Here is a 20,615-nt window from a genome sequence, read left to right on the forward strand (position 1 = left end):
TCCCTATTTGCCCCAGCAGCCCCTCTGGGAAAGGCCCTTGGTCAGGAAGAATTGCTGGGATGGGGGAAGGAGAGGCCCTTCAAGGTCCTCATAGCCTCTGTTTCCAGGTGCAAGTGAGGGCCTGGCCCCAGCATGATGCTGAAAAACTTGTTTTAGCCCACCTGTGTACCCCAGCCAGGTCCCACTACAGAGGCATGGGCCCTGAACCATGCAGACCTCCAGCTCCACCTGAGCCCAGCTCCTTCCCTGTGTTTTCTGTCCCAGCCCAATCCAGTCTCACCTCCAGTCCCTCCTTTATACCCCTGGCCCAGTTCAACCTGACCTCTAACCCCTTCCCCAAAGGTGAGACTCCAGCCCAGCCAGCCAGCCCAGTTCAATCTGACTTCAAGCCCTATCCCCTAAAGTGAAGAGGTCTCAGCTTCCTGCTGAGGGCTTTCCCCCATCTCTTTTCTCACAAAGTAGGGCTCTGTCTTGGGGATTAGGAGCTACAGCCTGGATAAAGAAGGGAAGGGCAGGGAAGACAGGGAGATGAGGGGCAGGAGGTGCTGAGGATGGCCCAGGTATGTTCTGGGCCAGGCTGAAAGGAAGGGGATGTGTAAAAAGTTTTGAGTCAGCGGCCCGCTAGTTCCAAGCTGAATTTCAAAGACGCTGGTTTTGGCCCCTGCTAGTCCCTGCTCCCCAGGACTCGCAATGCTTACCACAATTATGTCCCGTCTGACCACAGTCCCATTCTCTCAGGACCCACCTCTGAGGCTCCTCCTCACCCCCACCCTGAGGTCTTTGATGAGGCAGAACGGGAAAAGGGTGGAAGACTACACACCCTGCAGTTCTTAGCCTGGGGAGTAGGGGAAGCTGAATGGGAATGGACACTGACCCACACCTCTAGGTTCTTACTCCAGCCTTGGGAAGGGTCCATTTCCCACCAGTTCCAGGAGGAACTAAACCCTGGATTACTCCCTTCCCTACTGCCCCACCTCTATGCCACCAGCTCACCTCTCCAGGAGAACCTAGAGACGGTCCCTGGAGAAAAGTCTCAGAGAGGGTTGGGGGAGAATAATCTTTTCCCCGTCACCCCCAAACAAGTAAGGCTGCCTCGAGGAGGTAGGCATAATTTCTCTTCCTTTCCTTTAATGGATGTCAGATGCACCAAATTAGATTAATCATAACCTTGGTTCATGACACAGTCTTCATTGCTCCATGCACAGGACACATTTTTTTTACTTATAATGCTGTCATAAGAACTCATCAACACGAAAGCTAGGAACTTGGCAATAACTGAAATCTAACTTGTCTATCCGCATCCCATCCTTCTCCCAAGGTATCCATCATTCTTTTTGCCTTTTTATATATTTATCTTAGTTATATGTATTCCTAAAAATTTATCTTTTAAATTTTAGTTTTTTTAACCTTATTATAAAGGAATACTTCTGTATGTAATTTTTGGCAGCTGATTATTTTTACCTGGTGTTGTATTACTAAGATTCATATTACATGTTGCTGTAGTTCATTCATTTTGAAGGCTGTGTAATATTCCATTGTGTGACTATACCACAGTTCTTCATTTTTCTGTCACTGGACATTTGGATTATTCCTACGTCTTTGCTATCATGAAGAACACTTCCATGAATGTTTTTATTCCTATCTCCTATTGTACATGTGCAGAGTTTTTTTTGGTGGTATATTTAGGTGTGATCTCTGCAAACTCATGTTCCCATCTCTGAAGCCCAACTCCGAGTGCTCTTGCTATGGCAGAGGGTCTAGGGTTAAGTCAAATTAAAGTTCAAACATTTATTGAGTACCCACTATGTAAACTACTCTACATTCATTCATTCATTCATTCAGCCAGTCAAGCTACATTTAGTGAGCATCTACAACATGCCATGAGCTGGAGATAGAACAGTGAACAAGAAAACATGGCACAGACAGTTGGGCAGGGAAACAGATACTAAACAAATGGTCACATACATATGCTATTGCAATTTATGATACAACTGAATAGTGCAGGATAAATATATAATAGGGAGACCTAATTTAAACTGGTGTGTTAAGGAAGACCCTTCAAGGCAGTGATCTATCAGCGGAGACTTGAAGGATGAGGAGGACTTAAGTGAAGAGCATGGGGAACAGGATCTCAGGTAGAGAAAACAGGTCCGATGCTGGGAAGCGCTTGGCGGGTTGGAAGTGCTTGGTGGGTTGCAAGAATAGAACACCAGTTGGGTTCTCAGCCTAGGGAGCAAAGGGAAATGGTGGCAGGAGAGAGGCTGAGAGTAGATGGGACAATGTCCTGGTATCGATGATGATGATGATGATGAAGGCAGTTATTCATTCTGCATGAGGTATTGTGAGAAATCCTTTTTTTTTTTGAGGAAGATTAGCCCTGAGCTAACTACTGCCAATCCTCCTCTTTTTGCTGGGGAAGGCTGGCCCTGAGCTAACATCTGTGCCCATCTTCCTCTACTTTATATGTGGGACGCCTGCCACAGCATGGCTTAGGCGGTGCCATGTCCGCACCTGGGATCCGAACCAGTGAATCCCGGGCTGCTGAAGCTGAACGTGTGAACTTAACTGCTGCACCACCGGGCCAGCCTCTGTGAGAAATCCTTTATATCAATTATCTCATTAAAAGCTGACCACAACTCTGTTGTAGGTACTGTTATTATCTCCCATTAACAGGAAAACACTAAAGGCCAGACACTAAGGGGGAAACTAGGGGCCAGAGAGGCCAAGCAATTTGTCCAAGGTCACAGAGTTTGCAAGGATTTTGAATTTCAGCCAAATGTAATGGGATGTGTAAGGCAAGTCATGATTAAGATCTGCCCTCCAGAAACTCCCAGAGCAAGGCAAGTCAGAGTTGGCCACAAATTTGAATACACAGTAGGGAGACCTGTGAAATGCTATAGACCAGGGCCAGCTGGTGGCGCAGCGGTTAAGTGTGCACGTTCAGCTTCAGCGGCCCAGGGTTAGCTGGCTTGGATCCCAGGTGCAGACATGGCACCGCTTGGTAAGCCATGCTGTGGTAGGCGTCCCATATATAAAGTAGAGGAAGATGGGCACAGATGTTAGCTCAGGGCCAGTCTTCCTCAGCAAAAAGAGGAGGATTGACAGCAGACGTTAGCTCAGGGCTAATCTTCCTCAAAAAAAAAAAAAAAAAAAATGCTATAGACCTTTAGAGAGAGAAATGTGTTTTGACCAAAGAGATCTGGGAAGCCTTGTTGCTGAAGGTGAAATTGGTCGTGATTGTCTAAGGGAGGTGGACCTATGGCAAGGACTGACAGACATTCTAACTGGAAGGATAGCTTTAAGGAAGGTACTGAAGGAGGAGGGTCCAGGGAGAAGACAATTGAGCAAGGAGGTGAGGCTGTAGCAGCAAAAGGTACGTGGGTGGGTAGGGGGTGGGGTGGGGGGCCACCGTTGGGGTGTCAAGGGAAGGAATGGTGGATACTTTGATGGATGGGAGAGAAGAAATCAGCAAACTGCCCTCCACAATCTTCCTAAATTGTAGAACTTTGAATGACAGGTTGAGAAGTTTAGACTTAATTTTATAGGGGATGGGAAGCCACCAACAGTTTTGTGTGTGTGTGTGTGTGAGGAAGATTAGCCTTGAGCTAACATCTGCTGCCAATCCTCCTCTTTTTGCTGAGGAAGACTGGCCCTGAGCTAACATCCATGCCCATCTTCCTCTACTTTATATGTGGGACACCTGCCACAGCATGACTTGCCAAGGGGAGCCACCAATAGTTTTTGAACAGAGAAGTAACCTAGTTAGATGTGCTTTTTAATAAGATTAGTTTAGTGTGACGTAGAGGACTAGAGAAAGGGGACCAATTAGAAGACCATGAAGTTCATGCTGCTAGCAACTTAGAAAACCCAAACAGGAGCTGGCCACGTGGCCGAGTGGTTAAGTTCACGCGCTCCGCTGCAGGCAGCCCAGTGTTTCGTTGGTTTGAATCCTGGGCGCAGACATGGCACTGCTCATCAAACCACGCTGAGGCAGCATCCCACATGCCACAACTAGAAGGACCCACAATGAAGAATATACAACTATGTACCAGGGGGCTTTGGGGAGGAAAAGGAAAAAAATAAAATCTTTAAGAAAAAAAAAGAAAACCCAAACAAAAAGATCCAAACTTATCGTAAAATAAATTATACAAGATTAAAGGATTAAATGTAAGCAAATAAAATTAGAAAACAGATAGTATTTGTCAACCTTTTAGGAGTATGTGTAAGGAGGATAAACTTGCAAGTTTAAATGCCATAGAAGAAATCAAAAAGGAAAAGAGTGAATTTCACCTTGAGAAAAAAAGAAACAACAAAGGAAAAGAGTGATCAATTTGACTACATAACAGACTAAATTTACAACTTTGGTATATGTGTGTATAAATAAAAACAAACCAGATCCCTACTCCCCCAAGCCTCCAAAAAAGCAGAGACACTGGGAAATATATTTGCAGCATATGCGATGAGTTACAATATTTTTGTATAACTAATTCATGAAAAATAGATTAAAATAGAGGCTACTCAATAGATAAATGGGTGAAGGACAACTTCAGAGGAGGAAGCAGTAAGACTAAAACACATCAAAAGAATGTATATTGGGGCCAGGTCGGTGGCACAGTGGTTAAGTTCACATGTTCCGCTTCAGCAGCCCAGGGTTTGCCGGTTCAGACCCCGGGTGCGGACATGGCACCGCTTGGCAAGCCATGCCATGGTAGGCATCCCACATATAAAGTAGAGGAAGATGGGCATGGATGCTAGCTCAGGTCCAGTCTTCCTCAGCAAAAAGAGGAGGATTGGTGGCAGATGTTAGCTCAGGGCGAATCTTCCTCAAAAAAAAAAAGAAGAAAAGAAAAAGACAGAATCCTAGTGGGAACTAACAAAAATGTGAATTAGGGCATTTGTGGTGGGACTGGGCAGAGAAGGAGAATAGATAGAATTTGGCTGCTTACTGAGTATGAGGAGTGAGTGGGTGGGAAGAAGGGAAGGCAATGTTTGGAGGACCTGGAAGGACACTGGTGCCGTGAACTAAAATGGGGATCCTGGAATAATCACAGCACCTTGGTTCAGAGCATAGGCTCCTGCTATAGATGCCCCTGTTTTGAATCTTGGCCCAACCACTTATGAGTGGGTAACCCTGAACAAGTTATTTAACCTCTGAGCTTGTTTCTTCATCTCTAAAATAAGGATAATAATAGCACCTGTCTTATAGGGTTGTTAGGAGGATGAATTGATATATCGAGTTTAGAAAGTGCCTGGCACAGAGCAAACTTTCAATAAAGATTAGCTATTGTGATATGTCCAGAGGCCCTGGGAGATCAGGGAGGGAGGTAGAGGTAGGACTTCTCTGTCCCCAGCCACCTGTCAGACTAGAAGACTAGAAATAGTCCTTCCACCTCTCCTTTTCCAGCCAGCTCACTCTCAGGAGGTCACCCCAGGGTATGCTCCAAAGGCCACAGGAGTGGGAATGGATGGGACCCTGAAGTGGGATGTGTGGGAGGTTGGAGTAGAGGAATGGGAGAGTCAGGAACTAGGAAATGGCAAATTAAGTAGGCCAATCTAGCCGTAAAACAAAGAGGCTCTGGAGCACACCCCATCAGAGGCCTGTATGAGAGTCCCATGTCAGTGTATTAGGATGATTTCTGGATGGTGTAAGGAGGGGGCACAGGAGAAGCTGTCTCCCTTTGCCCAATAGGTGCTGGCTAATTGGGTCCATTCTGCCTCACCACTCTGCCTCCTCCCTGACCTAGACCTAGGCTTGCTGAGAGCAGAAAAAACAAAGACAGCCAATGAGACATCCACAGGAAGATAAGGGGAGCTCTGTTTGCAGGTCTGCCTCCAGAGGCCATCCCTGCCACCGCAGCTCGCTGCCCTGCACACACAAGAGGTAGGACATATGAGTAGCTACCCGGATGTCTGGCTGAAGCCTAAGACCACATTCCCTCCTGTCCTCTCCCAGGTCTTGAAATATGAGGCTGGCTATGTAACAGTGCCTGGTGTTTGCCTTCATCTTCAGTCTGGTATTCTTCCTGTTCAGCCTCAGCCTGTATGGCTGCCTGTGTGAGTTCTGCAGGGGCTGTTAGTTCCATCAGTCCAGTTCCCAGCACCACTTGCAAGCCTGCTTCCTGCTGGCCATGATCATGCTCCTCCTGTATGTTGCCCTTTCTGTACCTAGTACCACCCCTCATGTCTGAAAGCTGGTTCCTCAGGCTGGAAACCACCTTTGGTCTCCTCAGAGAGATCCCATCCTAATCTGTGACTCCTCCCCACCTTGACTATCTGGGCCCCATCCCTCCATGAACCAACCCTTTCATTGCCCAGAATTCCTCAAACCCATCCCTTCCCCAAACCATGGCTCCTCTCATCGGCTCCAACCCCTCTTCCATTTTCCTTTCTCATCCCTGACCTCCCCACCTCCATCCATCCCCTTCCAACTTCCACACCTCCACCTGTCCTCTGCCCCATTCTCCTCTTCTGACTCTCTTGACCTCTCTCCACATTCTGACCTGGCCTTGAGTTCCCTCCCTCCCCTCCTGCCTTGTCTCCCCAGGGACTGGAGCATCTGCAGCTTCATAAACAATAAGCAGCTATGTAAGGCCCTTTCCTACAGTGGCCAGTCCCTCAGAAATAACAAGTACAACCTTTGCTCCTCCCTTAAGTCCATCCCCCAGGCACAGAGGGGACTTAACTCTCCCGCCACCCCTGGGAATTTCCCTCAGCCCCAGATCCCATCCCCACTCCAGAATCCCAGCCTCCCAGAAAGCCCGGGTCACACCCATGGGAGCGTCAGATTCCAGGCATCACAGTCACAGATGTGAGACCCCAGCCCATCCACTCTAATTTCTCTGTCCCTTCTCCCTAGGGATCATATCTGGGCAGGAAATACCCTTCCCTCAAAACTTTTCCGATCTCCCAGAATCCTGACCCTGTTCCCTCTACCTCCCAGGACATGGATACAAACACTATCTATGGATGGGAGCCCATCAGAAAAATCCAATCTAACCTGCTGGGTGAGGTGGAAACAGCCTGCAGTGAGACTAGGAGGGGTGGGGAGCTCTGGTGGTTCATCATCACCCTGTCTCACCCAGACTTCAGGCCCTTGCCGGGGATCAGCATGTGGATCACCCTCCATGGGTATCTCCATTACGCGTTTTTTTTAACGCCACCAAGCAATTCTCCAACACCAGCTGGATGTCCTACAATTCAACTCAATTCTGACACTATCTATCTGGAGAATAGCGTTAGATCCCACAGGTTAAGGGTTCAGTCCCACAAGACTCCCCCACTTCAGATGCCAGTCACAAATTCAGGTTGTTACCTGTGCTTCTGACCGACTAGTTATAAATTGGACATTCCCACGACTCCCTCCTCAGTTTGATTAGTTTGCTAGAGCAGCTCACAGAACTCAGGAAACCCATTTACTTACTAGATTACCAGTTTATTACAAAGGATATTAAAGGATACAGATGAACAGCCAGATGAAGAGATACATAGGACAAGGTCTGGAAGGGTCCTCAACACCAGAGCTTCTGTCCCTGTGGAGTATGGGGTGTGACACCCTCCTGGCACGTGGATGCATTCTGGTTCATCCACCTGGAAGTTCCCTGAACCTTGTCTTTTTTATTTTTTTATGGAGACTTCATTGCATAATCATGATTGATTAAATCATTGGCCATTGGCAACTGATTCAACCTCCAGTTCCTCTCCCTTCCCCAGAGGTCAGGGGGGTGGGACTGAAAGTTCCAACCTCTAATCACAAGTTAGTTCCCCTGGTAACTAGCCCCCAACCTTAGGTGCTTTCCAAAAGTCACTTCATTAACATATGCTCAGGTGTGGTTGAAAGGGGTTTGTTATGAATATCAAGACACATTTATCATTCTTATCTCTTAGGAAATTCCAAGGGTTTTAGGAGCTCTCTGCCAGAAAGGGGGATGAAGACCAGCTATGTCTGTGTGATAAATCACAATATCACAGCATCAAAAGCCCATGCTGGAGTCCTTGTCTGAGCTGATTGGGAATGAGAAGGATGGGTTTGGGGAGTGGCTGTGGGTGGGCGACCCAAAGCAGGCCCAGGAACAAGCAGGCCCACACTGATAACAGTCAGGACCCCCTAGCTGGAAGAACAAATGCTTGGAAGGGAGACACAGCTATTAGGTTTAAATCTTGCTTCAACCACAGTAGAGCCACATCACCTGCACATTTAACTTAGGGCCAGTACAGCTATGTGCACTGAGCAAAGAACTATTCCACTTTGAACAGCTGGCAGGGTGAGAAGGGAGACAGCATCTCAGTTACCCTAGGTGTGAGTTCAATGATTCAAACATTTTTCACACAACATGGACCCTAAAAGCAAGCCAACTTCCAAATCTGGTGCCCATCCATTGAAACAGCAATTGGTTCCAAAGGGGCTGAGCTGGATTTATTGAGAGGTTGGTTGGCTCTGGTTTATTTTATGGATGATTTAAGGAATTTTCATGGGGCCAGCCCGGCGGCGCAGTGGTTAAGTTCGCACTTTCTGCTTCGGCGGCCCAGGGTTCGCCGGTTCGGATCCCGAGTGCAGACATAGCACCGCTTAGCAAGCCATGCTGTGGTAAGCGTCCCACATATAAAGTAGAGGAAGATGGGCACGGATGTTAGCTCAGGGTCAGTCTTCTTCAGCGAAAAGAGGAGGATTGGCAGGAGATGTTAGCCCAGGGCTAATCTTCCTCAGAATAAATAAATAAATTAATTAGTTAATTTAAAAAAAGGAATTTTCATGTTTTGACTATATTCAATTTTTGACCTATGGGTTGACTTTAAAACCTAAACCCTTTGTTATGATATAATTTTGCTGTACTTTCTGACTTTTTCTCAGTCATTTAACCTCTGAGCCTTGGTTTCCTCCTGTGTAAAAGAGACTTAGAGAAACTGACCTTAGAGAGTCCTAAAGTTCCTATTAGTGCCCTCCAAGTGATATGTGTACAATTTACAATTGACAAGTAATTTTTTCCACATTCATTCTCTCTTTTAGTCCTCAAAACTGTCCTATAAGGTAGATACTGTTACTTTTCCTATTTTATGGCTGAGGAAATTGAGGCTCAGAGAGGTTAAGAAAGTTATTCAAGGTTACACAGACAATAGGTGGTAAAGGCAGGATTAAATCCATGTGAGTTCTTATCCAGCAAGTCTCCAGGTACACTTCTTTTTTTTTTTTTTTTTTTGAGAAAGATTAGCCCTGAGCTAACATTTGCCACCAATCCTCCTCTTTTTGCTGAGGAAGGCTGGCCCTGAGCTAACATCCATGCCCATCTTCCTCTACTTTATATGTGGGACGCCTGCCACAGCATGGCTTGTCAAGCATTGCCATGTCCGCTCCCGGGATCTGAACCGGCGAACTCCAGGCCACCGAAGCTGAACTTGCGACCTTAACCACTGTGCCACCGGACCGGCCCCTCCAGGTACACTTCCAACAGTTCAGAATGCAGGAAAGCGTGGATGTCCAAATCTGAGTGGGCAGACAGGCTCTCTTGAAGGGTTGGGGCTAATTGAAACTGAAGGATGTTGTAATTTTAAATGTACCCCCTTTGCTTTATGAGTTTCAGTGCACTGGGTCCTTTGTTCATACATCTGCCTTCCCCAAGTCCAAAGTTAAAATCCTGCTACTAGGACAGTCCACGCATTGCTGGGGGTCCTATCCTAGAGCTGAGAGGGGCTCCCCAGGTCCACGGGAGAAACAGAAGGGCGCTGGCCTAAAGCCTGCAGACCCGTCTCCTTTCTATTCCCAGCTCTCTCACCTGCTAGCTAACGATTTAGCTTACCTGTGTGCAGCTTAATTTGTAATAGTTTGTAATATGGGCATCATAACCCCTACCCTATGGACTTCGGAGGGTAGGAGGATCAGATGAAATGACTGACAGGGAGGTCCTTTGAGTTGTGAAATGTTCTTCCAGTGTGTGTGTGTGTGTGTTGGGGAGGGCAGAAGTTATCCAAGGAGTCCCCAGCATTGTGGCCCCAGTTTGGCCTAGCAGAACAGTGCCTCCCTGAGCTGAGGTCAAAGCTAGGTCCTCTTCCTACTGTCAACATCAGGGTCTAGGTCCTGTTTGTTTTTCTTGGCACCTCTCCTAGCAACCAAAGCTTCAAAGAAGGTTCTGCAGAGCAATGGGGATCTTGCCTCTCAGCTTACTAGGAAGAGGGACCAGCTGAACCATATCTTCAGACCCTGTGCAGCAGCATTAAACTACACTGGGCAAGTGCGGGGAGCTCTGCCAGAAAGTGCAAGTTCATGGCCTAGGGCTCAACCTCAGCCTTAGCCTGGTGAGGAGCCTCCTCAGACTCTCAGCCCTTTACTGTTATCCTGAGTCTGCCCCAGAAAAGATATCCTCTACCCAAGATATACACCCTATCCTTAGGGAGACCTGATGAGGGAGATGTGACTTCCTTCCTGAGGTGTATATTAGCTTTCTAGAGTTGCTGTAACAAGTTACCACATACTTAGTGGCTTATAACAACAGACAGTTATTTTCTCACAGTTCTGGAGGACAGAAGTTCAAAATCAAGGTGTCTACAGGGTTGGTGTGTTCTCAAGGCTCTGAGGGAGAATCTGTCCCATGCCTCTTTCCTAGCTTCTGGCGGCTGGCAGCAATCCTCGATGTTACTTGGTTTGTAGACCCACCACTCCAATCTCTGCTTCTGTCTTCATATGGCCTTCTTCTGTGTCTCTGTGTTTTCTCCTTTTCTTCTGTCTTATAAGGATACTTGTTCTTAGATTTAGGAGCACCCTCGTCCAGGATCGTCTCCTTTTAAGATCCTTACCTAAAAATAAGGTCCATGTGCAAGGACCTTATTCCAAATAAGTTCACATTCTGAGGCTTGTGGTGACATATCTTTTGGGGACCATGATTCAACCCACTATAGGTACCTCCAATTTGATGGGGGAGGCCTAAGCCCACTCTTGGAGAGTCCCCAAGTTTCAGAGCAGAAATCTATCCCTACTTTAAGAAGCCCTTTTATGACGGGGAAGATGTTGATTCCCAGCCTGGTCTCCAAGAGCCTTTTTGAGACAGGCACACATATGTTGGTGGCAGGGAAGGGTCAGCACTGGCAGAATCCACACCACTGTTCTGTATAGAACAGTGTCAGGGCATTGTGTCCAGTTCATGTCAGGATTTTGGAAGAGGAGGGAAGAGAAGTTTCTGCCTCTACGAGGCAAATGAGGCATGCAAGGTGTGGGGTCCTAGTCTTTGCCCACCCCCTTTTTTTCTTCCTCCAGCTCCCAGTTTTAATGAGCTGATATCATTGATAAATACTTTTTTTGAAAATGAATCCCCATAAGATCTTCAACATGGTGGGACTATTCCCAAGGATGGGAGATGTCTTAATATGCTGCGGAAGCCATCAGGGTTAAGCCCCCAGAAGGGTCCTTTTGCCAATCCATACTAGCTCCCTGAGCCCTGTTTTCTACTTTCTTGCAAGGGCCTAACCATTCAGCTGGGCTCTTTTCTTTCCCACTCTGAGGATTCTGAACTGGGAGCCACACAAGCCTTGCAGTTGGTACTCCCTTCCTACAAGCTCCAAGAGCCTCAGCCTGCTTACTGTCTACCCATTCAATCCCTGCGGGTCCTCACACCTATAGACTGGATGCTGAGTGAGGCACCAGCTCTCCCCACACCTCTCTGCCTCCCCTGTTAAGATCTCCCTAAAGTCAATTGCATGGTATCTTTTTCTTTCAAAAATTTTATAGTTGATCATTATGGGGCAAGAGACCCAACGTTATCAAGTCACTAGTCTGGGGAAGGTTTGAAAATTTCAGAAAGCTGGGAAACTTCTGCTGGCCCTGATCCATGGAATGAAAGGGCAGCCAGCAGCCTGGCTCTTTCTCCTTTCCTCTTAACCCTGGCCTGAAGACACCAACCAAGGCAACCATTCATGTTCCTCCTTACCTCCAATATGGCTGCATCTAAGCATCTCCCAAATGGTTATTCTCACCTCTGTATTTCCAGCCTCATGCAGGAACAACCCCCTTAGGGAAAGATTTTTAGGAGAGCCACAAAAGCTAAAAGATCTCATTCCAAGGAGGTCCGAGTAGGGTCGACTCCTAATCACCCTTTCCTAGAATCTTGAAATACCATTATTTGGGGTTAGGAAAACTTGGAATGCCATTAGAGGACCCATAATCTCTCTATAGTACCCCGGAAGTAGTGGACAAGAAGGCACAGACATTGCGGCAGGTATGGGGTGGCCTATCCCCCCAGCTCCGGATCCTACTCTTGTTACTACCACCCCATTTCCACCCACCCCCACATATGACTACCCAGCTGGAGGATACTGGGATGTCAACAGAATGTATAACACAGAAGATTTGCTGACTTCAACTTTTAAGAATTTCAGTGTACTGCTGGACTCAGTGGATTTGACCCTCAGTACACACAAGCTTAAAATCCATTACTTTGAGAGACTGGGTGTGAGAGATGTGAGAAATGCAAAGACATGACCAGGGCTTGACAGGGTGGCAATGGGGAATTGAAGCTGGGGACAGAGCTGGGAGGGGCAGGGCAGACTTGGGACTGACTGAGAACTGTTGTTTTCTTGTTTTCTTTTGTTTATTAGTATGCAGATCAGTTCTTTTTTTTTTCCCAGTTATTTTATTGAGGTCATAATGGTTTATAACATTGTGTAATTTCAGGTGTACACCCCTCTAGTTTTTCTTGATGGCTTCTTAGCTGTCCCTACCTACATGACCCCTTGGAGCTCTGCTTCCAAAAAACTACTCACAGTGGAAGAAATGGATTGACCATAGATTCTCTTCCTGGCTTTCCTGTATGCGAAGTACATGAGCCCTCTTTGTGTTTTTTGTTTGTTTGTTTTTGAGGAAGATTAGTCCTGAGCTAACTACTGCCAGTCCTCCTCTTTTTTGCTGAGGAAGCCTGGCCCTGAGCTAACATCCGTGCCCATCTTCCTCTACTTTATACATGGGACACCTACCACAGCATGGCGTGCCAAGTGGTGCCATGTCCGCACCCGGGATCCGGGCCGGCAAATCCCGGGCCGCAGAGAAGCGGAACGTGTGCACTTAACCACTGCACCACTGGGCCAGCCCATGATCCCTCTTTTTTTTTAAGATTTTTAAATTTTTTTTCCTTTTTCTCCCCAAAGCCCCCCGGTACATAGTTGTATATTCTTAGTTGTGGGTTCTTCTAGTTGTGGCATGTGGGACGCTGCCTCAGCGTGGTTTGATGAGCAGTGCCATGTCCACACCCAGGATTCGAACTGACGAAACACTGGGCCGCCTGCAGTGGAGTGCGCAAACTTAACCACTTGACCATGGGGCCAACCCCATGAGCCCTCTTTGAGTTAAGGGTCTGACTGCTGATAATTAAGGGGATGATGGACAAGGCTAACAAAAGTGACAAATGTGGAGTCAAGAACCCACTCCCAGCTCCAGTTAAACTTGTCATTTAAACAAAAAAACACCACTTCAAGGTCACAGTAGAGAGATCATCTGGGACCACCTGGGAAGGTGCTGCATTCTACAAGGAGAAACTACTTATATCTTTTATTGGAAAAGCCACAAAGGTTTAGGCAATCCAATCAGTGTTCCCCATTCTGTCTTTCCGACTCTCCTTTTCTGGTCTGACCTCTCTTGGCCATCCACTTCCAAATTTTCTACTCTGGAGCCGTTCCCATTCCCTCTTCTGAAGCAGTCCTTGCCTTATACCCCATAAAGGCCACTTTATGTCCTTCCCTTTCCCATCATTTACAGGGGAGACCTACTCACTGGGGAACTCACTAGGGCATGACCGATGTGGTGAAGGGGGAAGTGGGTCACTGATGTGTCCTTCCTCCCTCCTCATGGCTCTCCATTAATCCCCTATCCCCCACTGACCCTCCACTGTCCCCAAAGGGGCTATGAGAACAATAAGCCAATCTAGTAAGTGATGAGCGGTCACTTGGTTTCCCCTCTGGACAACTATCTCAGTGATCTTCAGGTCAGTATCCCCCCTGCCTTGGCCCAGAACACTGACCAGGCTATGTCTAGGTCCTCTCTGCCCCTATACCTGCCCTCAACCTTTCCTTCCCTTCCCTCACCATAGCCTTCCCATCCCTAGCATCAGGGCTCTGTCTACCTCTGCTAGGGAGACCCTGTCTCTCAATTCTGAGGCTCCAGGCTGCTCTTATAGCATGCCTAAGGCTGTTAGGGATGGGGGCAATGCCCACTTCTCCCCACTTTCTGGTACAAAACAAAAATAATGAAGACTTTGAGAACACTGTATATCACCTTGGAATCTGAGTGGCTGCCAAAGCCTGAGGACCTAAAACCTATGAAACCCCTGGTCAGTCTGCTCCACCAGAACCTCCACCTCAGGGAGGCCCAGGATGAGGTGGACCAACCTCATTCTTGGTGAAGGCCACTCCCTCTCTCCCCCTTCCCCAGGTCTTCCCAGCTCCTTCCATTGTCCTTTATTTCCCAAATAATGGAAACACTGGAAGACCAGATCTAGACCAGCTGTCCCACTAGTTCTATACTTTAGCTCTAATTCTGGTGAGAGGCCCCAAGGGACCCTTCTCCGCTCCTTCCTCCATCCTCCCAGCATTCACACCTGAGAGCCTCCTCTGCTCCCCAGCTTGAGAGCATTTCCCTGCCTCTCCTACGCCCCCTCCCCATTCCCATTTGTCTTCTCTCTCTTCTCCTGGTCCAATCCTATCCTCTTACTCATCTCTCTGACTCTGTCTCTCCTCACCTTTGTTCCTGCTTCTATGCAGAGACCTTTGGAGCCAGGCCCAGTCCCTCCCTCTGGGAATCAGAGGAGAAACTGCTCCAAGACTTCTACCCACAACAGGTGAGTAACCCTGGCCACTCAGCCCTGACCTCACTGCCGGATTCAGTCTCTCTCCCCACCTGAATTTTTGTTTACTAGCAGAAATGGGGACCCATGTGGTAATAATGTAAGCACAGTTTACAATTCACCCTGTCCATTAGCCTTGAAATTGTGATTCTCAAAATTTTTTTATTTGGGGAGATTCACTTCCATTTCACATTTTGTGCATAAAGTGAGACTTTAATAATTTTGAATAAGACCTGGCATCTTATTCCTATATTTCAAATTCATATAAAATATGACCTCACTGTACCTTCCAAGGAAACTCTGCTGTGCCCTCAACTTCCTCTCCAGTTAGACCAAATTATCCAGGTCAGGCTGGTAGCTGGGGCAGAGTTCCAACCCTGGAGAGGGAACATCCTGTCAGCTCAGGACCCTTTTCTTCTTCTTCTTTTTTTAAATTTATTTTTATTTTTTAATTTTTTTTTTTTTTTATTTTTTGAGGAAGATTAGCCCTGAGCTAACTACTGCCAGTCCTCCTCTTTTTTGCTGAGGAAGCCTGGCCCTGAGCTAACATCCATGTCCATCTTCCTCTACTTTATATGTGGGACGCCTACCACAGCATGTTGTGCCAAGCGGTGCCATGTCCGCACCTGGGATCCGAACTGGCAAACCCCAGGCCGCCGAGAAGCGGAACGTGCGAACTTAACCACTGCGCCACCAGGCCGGCCCCAGACCCTTTTCTTCTGAGTGATACTGTCCTACTACAAGTCCAGGGTCCCTTCCCCTCCCCATGCTTTTGCCCACTGAATTCTACTCTGACCTCCTCCTCCTGTCTTGCCCTCAGAGAACCTTAATTTACTTCCTCAGCGGCTTCCTCAGTCCTTAGTCAAGAAATGCGGAAGTAAGTATGTGCATCTTTGAGGGCGGGTGCTGCTGGCGGTGATAAGAGTAACCACCAGGGGGAGCCTGTGCCTAAGAAGAGACTGAGTGGGGGCCTAGGGGAGCCAAACTGAGGATTTTTCTTCCCTTTTTTCCAGGGCAGTAAGGGTGGCAGGCATTCCAGCCTGGGGTGGCTCCTTATGGGGCTGGGGGTCTGGAGCTGCCCCCTCCCCGCTCTCTGACTCCCTCTCTTTCCTTCACCACCCTGGGAAAGTGTGAGCCAAATTCTGATGCATCTGCACAATGTGGAACACTTCCTAAGGACAAGTTCCCTGAGGGCCGTATTTGAGTGGGGATCTCAGTCCTTTGACCTCACCTCACAACTCCCACTAGCCCCTGCCACCCATTCCTTCCCCTAGAACCTCACTGACTCAGGCTTTCCCACCCCTCTTCCTGTCCTGGTTTTGGGATCAGGGGGCCCTAGGTAGTACCAATTTATGTCCATTCCTTCCACCTCCACCCCAACTCCCAAGATGGCCCTGGCTCAGTGGCTTTCTCACCTCCACCATTGCCCCAGGTGGCTTGGTTCTTCTTTCAGATCCAGCTGACCTACTTCCATCAGTTTCAGGTCTGGATCAACCAGACAGTGAGTCTGGCCTGTGGGAAGTAGGGAAGAAAACCAGAGACTCCCTAAAGCCCAGAGCCTAATCCATTCTCACTCCAGACCATAGGGAGGAGTCAGTTCCTGAATCTACAATGATAATTGAACCTACTACGAGCCTAGTACTGTGATACATGCTGAGGATACAAAAATACAAATATCCATGGTCTCTTCCCTCAAGGAACTTGTATACTAATCAGGGAAACAAGTAAATAACTAGGCAATCACAACATAATCTGATAAATGCTTTTTTAGAGGTATGTACTAAGAACTGTGGGAGAACAGGAGAAGGTACAACTAAATCTACTGGGGGTGAGTAGGGAAAACTTAGGAGAGGAGGTGACGTCTGAAGTGTATCTTAAAGGGTTTAGGCCAGGCAGAGAAGAGGGTGAAAAGCATGTCAAGCATAAGGCATGGTGGGGCGCGCGACCCGGTGGCGCAGCAGGTAAGTGCGCACGTTTGCTTCTGCGGCCTGGGGTTCACCGGTTCGGATCCCGGGTGCGGACATGGCACAACTTGGCAAGCCATGCTGTGGTAGGCCACATATAAAGTAGAGGAAGATGGGCATGGATGTTAGCTCAGGGCCAGTAAAAAGAGGAGGGCTCAGCAAAAAGAGGAGGATTGGCAGCAGATGTTAGCTCAGGGCTAATCTTCCTCAAAAAAAAAAAAAGCATAAGTCATGGGCTGGGGTTGGGGAGTGGGTGGTCTAGTGAGTTCAGGGAAACACAAGCAGTTCAAACTGTAATATATTCTTCAGTGGGTGGGAGAAGGAAGAGTGAGTGAAAAGAGAGGCAGGGCCAGTAATGACGGAAGGATGAGGGAAGGATGTGTTCGTTGAGAATTTGGTCTTTACCCTGAATGTTGAAGTAGGTGCTGAACTTGATCACATTTACTTGTTACAATACTCTGTGTAAGCAAGGTTAGGCTTGAGCAGACAGGAATACCAACTAGGAATCCACTGTAATAGTCTCAATGACAGGTGGCCAGGGCCAGGCCTAGGGCTGGGTCAGGGTATAGGAGGAAAGTAGGAGTGGCTTGGACACAGGTCCACCCTGGCCACCATGTCCAATTTCCTATAGGTCACATATAGAGGAAAGGGTGGTGCTCTGATCTTGGGCCTTTGAAAGTTGGAGAAGTTTGGTGGCTGTAGTCCTGCGGCCCAGTCACTGGGCAGGATGGAAACTGTGGTCTGCGTTCAAACAGCAGATCCCCTGTGAGGGAAGGGAAGTATAGAGCTGGGGCTGGGATTATGGGTGGGCAGTAGGGAGAAGAAATAGAGAGGACTGGGACCTATGGCCACACAGGTAGGTAGAAGAGCCTTAGGCTTTGCTTCCTCTCCTTTGCCCAGACTGCGCTGTGGTCTTGCCTAGCTTTAGCTTCACCTTTAAGCTTTCCAGGGGCTGCTGCCAAGTGAAGTTGAGGGATTTCCAAAGGTGAGGCATACCTGTGGAAATGCCCCTATCCACTGGCCTAAGATCCTCTCCCTCACCTACCCAGGGACCTTGGACCTGGGACCTTGTCCACTGTTGAAAACCTTCAGCTCCAGAACTTCCCCCTTTACCCAGGCACTCAAGATCTAGGACCTTAGCTCCTAGATCTCCCATTTCCCCAGGTCCCAACGTACTTCCAGGGACCCTTTCTAGCAACCAAAGACCTTAGACTTGGGATCTCCACTCATCTATTCAGAGCCCTCTGACTCAGGAAGACTACACCAGGCCATCTCTCTGATGGCCCTCTCACACATTCCACCAAAACCCAGTTACACGATGATATCTGCATCCCTGAGCTGTTCTCCAAAGTCCTGAGACACACTTTGGGGTCACTTGCACCCCCACGTTAGAAATAGGGCATGAGGGGCTAGCCCGGTAGTGTAGTGGTTGGGTGCGCACATTCTGCTTTGGAGGCCCGGGGGTCACTGGTTTGGATCCTGGGTGCAGACCTACGCACTGCTTGGCACGCCATGCTGTGGTAGGCGTCCCACATATAAAGTAGAAGAAGATGGGCACAGATGTTAGCTCAGGGCCAGTCTTCCTCAGAAAAGAGAGGAGAATCGGCAGCAGGTGTTAGCTCAGGGCTAATCTTCCTCAAAAAAAAAAGAAATGGGGCATGAACAAGAACAAGAGTCGTTAAGCACCCACTCTGTAAGGGCAGGTGAAAGTTCTCATCTAAGCTCACCTGCTCCTCTCAGAACAGCCACGCTGGGTAGTTCACATCTGGAGGCCCTACTAGAAGGTGGCCCTGAGGAACTTCCTTGAGCAATACAACTCCAAGGAATAAGCCGGCCCTCTGCCTTTGCCCATGCCCTCAGGGGCTCAGTGAGTACAATTCCTTCTCCAAGCACAGAAGGAGACCCAAGCCAAATCTCAGTCTGAGAAGAAACATCCATGATTTAGCAGGATCAGGAATAGGAAGCAGGTTCCTGCTTTTGAGCTTCCCTATCTTCTCCCAGAGGAGCCATAATGGGTCCAGCCTCAAGACCAAGAAGAGTTGGAAGAGCCCCTCCCAACCCAGGAAGGGGCTGAGGTAGAGGCCAGGGATGACCTGTCCCTAGTTCTGGGCCTCCGGAAAGAGTAGTAGCTTAAGGGCCAGTAGCTTGACTCCTGATGTTGGTAGACACCCTGGCTCGAGGGCCAGGACAAGGGCCGTCCAAGTTCTGGATGAGGCCAAGATGCCGTCCCTAGACTTCAGTGAGGCTGAAGAGCCATCTCAGGACTTGGCCATGCAGATGAGCCACTTCAGGACCTCTGTGAGGCTGGGGAGTAACACCAGCCCTGGAAAAGCCTGGGGGGCTGCCTCCCTTCCCTGAGAGACTGGGGAACCATCCCTAGTCCCATATGAGCCTGAAGAGCCACCTTAAGCTCAGGATGAGGCCGAGCAGAATCCAAGCTGCAGATCCCAAGTGAGGACAAAGCTGAGTGGCAGTCCTTACCTTGGTCTCAAGCCTTGGCCAAGGGATAGCTGGGGGCCCAGGATGATGCTGAGTAGCAGCACCCAGGGTCCTACCCTAAGTTCCGAACCAGTCTGAGGGGTAGAAGTGGGGCATAGGGCCAAGGCCTCTTCAGAGGTGGTCCTGCTGACTAAATTCAGATGAACAGAAATCTGTGCCAGAGATGCTCTTGTTTCATGCCTTAGGGAGTCAGCAGGAATGTGGGGCCCTCCAAGCAACCCTGCTCCAATGACTCTTGTTACTAAGCCAGAGGGCTCTGCAGGTAGCTCTCCTGTCTGTGGCAAATCTCCTGAATCAGGGCTTGCTCCAGGAATCCTGAGGGAGACAGGCATGGGCCAGGACCCATCACGGTTCCTATTCCGCAGCAGAAGAGTCTTGGGGAAAGGAATGGCGCAGCTCTGCAGATCTCCCTCCTCACAGAAGGCTGGAGAAGCTGCCATTGAGACGGAGTGACAAGTGCATTCAAACCCACACAGGTACCAGCTCCTGGCTGGACAGTGAGGTGGTTCAAATCTTAGAGCGTCTACTTTCTAATTGACTAACCTTGGTCAAGTAATCTTTCTAAATCTCGATTTCCTTACCTGTAAAATGGGGATAATATTAGTACTTTCCCAATGGGGTTACTAGAAGTATTAAATAAGGGATTATTCAACAACCAGCAGACGGGGGCCGGCCAGGTGCGGCAGTGGTTAAAGTTCGCACATTCCACTTCTTAGCGGTGGGGGGTTCACCGGTTCGGATCCTGGGTGTGGACAGGGCACCACTTGGCAAAAAGCCACGCTGTGGTAGGCGTCCCACATATAAAGTAGAGGAAGATGGACATGGATGTTAGCTCAGGGCCAGTCTTCCTCAGCAAAAAGGAGGATTGGCAGCAGTTAGCTCAGGGTTAATCTTCTTCTTCTTCAAAAAAAGACCAGCAGAGTACCTGGCACATATTACATGCTCATAAATATTAATTATTTTCATTATTGGAAGAGGCTACTTTAGCCAACAGATTCAGATTCAACCACTCCCTGTATAGCCCACAACCCAGAGACTATCAGCTGTTCAAAAACACACAAACTGTGTGTATATTTCTGGAGCATTTTCCAACACCAACAACCAATTTTCTGCGGACACCAGTCGAGTGTCCTACAAGTCAATTCAATTCTGACACTAACTACCTGGAGTCAGTGCAGACCTCACAGATTAAAGGCTCAGTCCCACAAAACTGCCCTCACTTCAAATGCTAGTTGCAAGTCGCGGGTACTTCTGACTGACTGGCTATAAATTGGGAGTTCCCATACTATAAACTGGTTTGACAATTTGCTAGAATGGCTCACAGAAGTCAGGGAAA

Source organism: Equus przewalskii, chromosome 1 (genome assembly GCF_037783145.1).
Source record: "Equus przewalskii isolate Varuska chromosome 1, EquPr2, whole genome shotgun sequence".
Lineage (NCBI taxonomy): Eukaryota > Metazoa > Chordata > Mammalia > Perissodactyla > Equidae > Equus > Equus przewalskii.